The sequence below is a fragment of the Cucumis melo genome, chromosome 8 (assembly GCF_025177605.1).
Source record: "Cucumis melo cultivar AY chromosome 8, USDA_Cmelo_AY_1.0, whole genome shotgun sequence".
NCBI classification, from domain to species: Eukaryota; Viridiplantae; Streptophyta; class Magnoliopsida; order Cucurbitales; family Cucurbitaceae; genus Cucumis; species Cucumis melo.
The window spans coordinates 19,274,711-19,277,959 of record NC_066864.1 but is presented as its reverse complement, the minus strand read 5'-3'; positions in this window follow the sequence as shown (position 1 = coordinate 19,277,959).

Here is a 3,249-nt window from a genome sequence, read left to right as displayed (position 1 = left end):
CGAAAAATAACTTCAAATATTAATTTTTTTTATTTTTCGAATTATAGATTCAAAATTATATAATGAAATAATTAATTATTAAAATAAAAATTAAGAAATTAACGAAAAAAAATTTCCAATATTCAATTTTCTTATTTTTTTGGAATTATACATTCAAAATTGAATCCCTCCCTAAAATAATTAATGTAATAATTAATTATTATGATAAACATTAAGAAATTAACGAAAAATAATTTAAAAGATTCAATTTTTTACGCACATAGATACTAATCATTCCCTAAAATCATGGCAAATATAATGCAAATAATTATCTTTGGTAAATTAGTTAAGTTTAAATTCAAAATTCAACCCTCCCTAAAATCATGCCAAATACAATGCGATGCTGTCTCAGCGTCAAATTTTTGAAAGTGAGTTTTTGGTTTTAAGGTCAACAACGTAGGGACTATAACATTGAAATGAGCAACAGAGTACACAACTGAGGAATACAATTACATGATGAGCACAAATTTTGAGGCCCCTTATCATCTTTCCCAAATTTATCATCCAATTTTAAAGGCTTCTGGTTATGGAAGTATCGTGTTTGTGTCATCCATTGCAGGAGTTACTGCTTTATCAAAAATTTCAATCTATGCAACAACTAAAGGTAGGAATTTGAATAGATAGTTGTGGGTAATTAAAGATTAATCTTGAAATGAGTTGGGTGATTTGTGTTTTCAGGGGCAATTAACCAAATAACGAAGAACTTGGCATGTGAATGGGTAAAGGACAATATTCGTATCAAGATGGTGGTGTCGTAGGGAGTTAGGACAACAATATCTAAATTGGATGCAGCTGTTGTGGAGGAATATGGGCGATTGATTGGGCAGACGCCGGCGGGGCGAATTGGTGAGCTGGAGGAGATATCGTTGGTGGTGGCATTTTTATGTCTTCCGACAGCTTCCTATATCAGTGGGCAGATCATTTGTGTGGACGGTGGCTTCACTGTCAGTGGGTGGTAACTAGTAAGGCAAATCAAGTAATAAAATTGCATTTTAATCCTCTATGTCAGAGGAGATGAAATTGCTTTGAATTCCATTAGGGGTGCTCCAGAGGACTGGGGTGTCATGTTGTCTGCATTTTCGGATGCATTGATCCAAAACAACCCATGTATAAAAACTACAAATACTCTGTATTTTAACAAATAACACACGATCAATCTAGAAATACACTGCTATTCTAAATTATTTTATTTGACTGTTTTTAGGTACATATAAGATTGAAGAAGCAGATGATGAAGGTCGGTTTAATACAAACGAATGAAGGCCGGTGGAAAGCGATCTTAAAAGGGAACGGTGGAAAGCAATCTTAAGTGGAGAGAGATCTTAAAAGGACCGGTGGAAAGCAATCCTAAAAGTCACCGCAACATGAGAGAACAGAGATGGCCGCACGTATCTTAAGCGACGGTGGAAAGCTTTTCAAAAAGGAAGGGACAAAGCGATCTTATTTTTTCCAAGGAAAAGAGAAGGTTAAAAAAAATTCTAGGGTTTTCTTGGAGAAGTAGAGTGGTTGCATGCAAAATATGTGATGTTTTCCAGAAGATGTTTATTTTTATATTTTTTTTGGGGGGGAGGGGAATTATAATATTCAAGAGTATGCATAGTTTGTATTAATTATAGGGCATTTGTGGTTTTTGTTACCATTGTATTTAGAAATCGAATTTGTCAATTAGGTAGGGGCATTTAAGGCATAATACTCTCATTTATTATTTAAAAATTAACTGTTTTGCTATTTTGTCAATTTAAAAATAAAATTACCATTTATCCAAAGTAAACTTTATATTTTGCTAGAATTTTAAGGAATTTGGGCTGCTTTTTTTTAAAGAAGAAAAAACTCTTTCAAGCCCTAAAAGTCCAATCTCTCATATCCATTTTATTTCTTATTTTCAATCTCTTTCTCTCTCCCAGTTTCCTTCATCCAATAGGTCCCACAATCCGGTCCTGATTCCATAGGATAGTAGGTCAACCCTAGTGGTGGTTCAAGCAACAATCAGAGCTTCGAATGTAAGTTTTCTTAAAAAATCCTAATCTAAAACTAATTTACAGTTTATGGTTTCATGTTAATTAAGTGCAATTAAGGTATAATCTCGATCTATTTTTCGTCGTGCATGTTTAATGTCTATCAAGAAATAATATAAGTCAAAAAATTACATTAATAATACAAAAATGGCACGTAAGAAAGGGAGTCGAGTCGCATAATGCATAAAAAAGCGTTTCTTGGCTCTTTTACAATTCAGGAGAGATGGATAGTGGTGTCTCTCTCTAATCTCTCTCTAAGCTCTCACTCAGAAAGTTGGCTAGAAAAGAGGTGGAGAAGGGGAAGAACTTCTATAGAAGGTGGAAAGGCTATTCCTTTCGACCAGCTCTCATGGTGACAGACCTCCTGGAGCTCTATAGGGTTTGGTCCATTTAGACCTTACCACTTTTACATGGTAGGGATGGAGGCTTTATATAGGCTACTTTAGACGGAAAACTTTTATTTCTCCGCACCTGTCAGCGCCAAATGTAGCCTGTCAAGTCACATAAACTCCAACTACCATTCTCGTTTTTTAGAGAATCTCTTCGTGTGATGATGTGGCCTATCGCCTAATGATGTTAATCGCCAGGAAATCTTCCTACCGTGTAAGCTTTTACACGCATTCTTCTTGCGATTCACTACATTTCTTCTTTTCTTCATTATCATGCAATAAAAACAATAAAAGCATGGTAAAACAGGCATGGAGACTTATGTAAGCTATATTCTCTTATCTTTATTAAATTTGCGATGAAAGCTACACATTTTGACACTTTATCCTGCATTCTGACTCCATTCTTTGGACTTGCAATTTGAGAGGTAAGTGATTTACTACTGGATTCCTCGAACTTAATTAATGGATGATAAGATGTGTTTTCACTAAGTTATGATGTTGAGATGGACTGATTCGCTGTGAACTGCAATGGCTATTCCTTGGTTGGACTATGAAAGTATTATGGAAATTCATGGTTAATGTTATAATATGATGATATTGTTATGGCATAATATGGATCTTACATGTTTTATGCTTTAATGGACTAATGGTGTCTGTGATACTTTTTATAGAGTTATGTACATCATGTTATATTTTACGGTGTCACTATGGGATCACTACCTATGATTGTTTTTAGATTGTTATAACTAATATGTGTACCCTCCTATCCGCACTTATGATTGATATGTGTTTTTATGGGATCACTG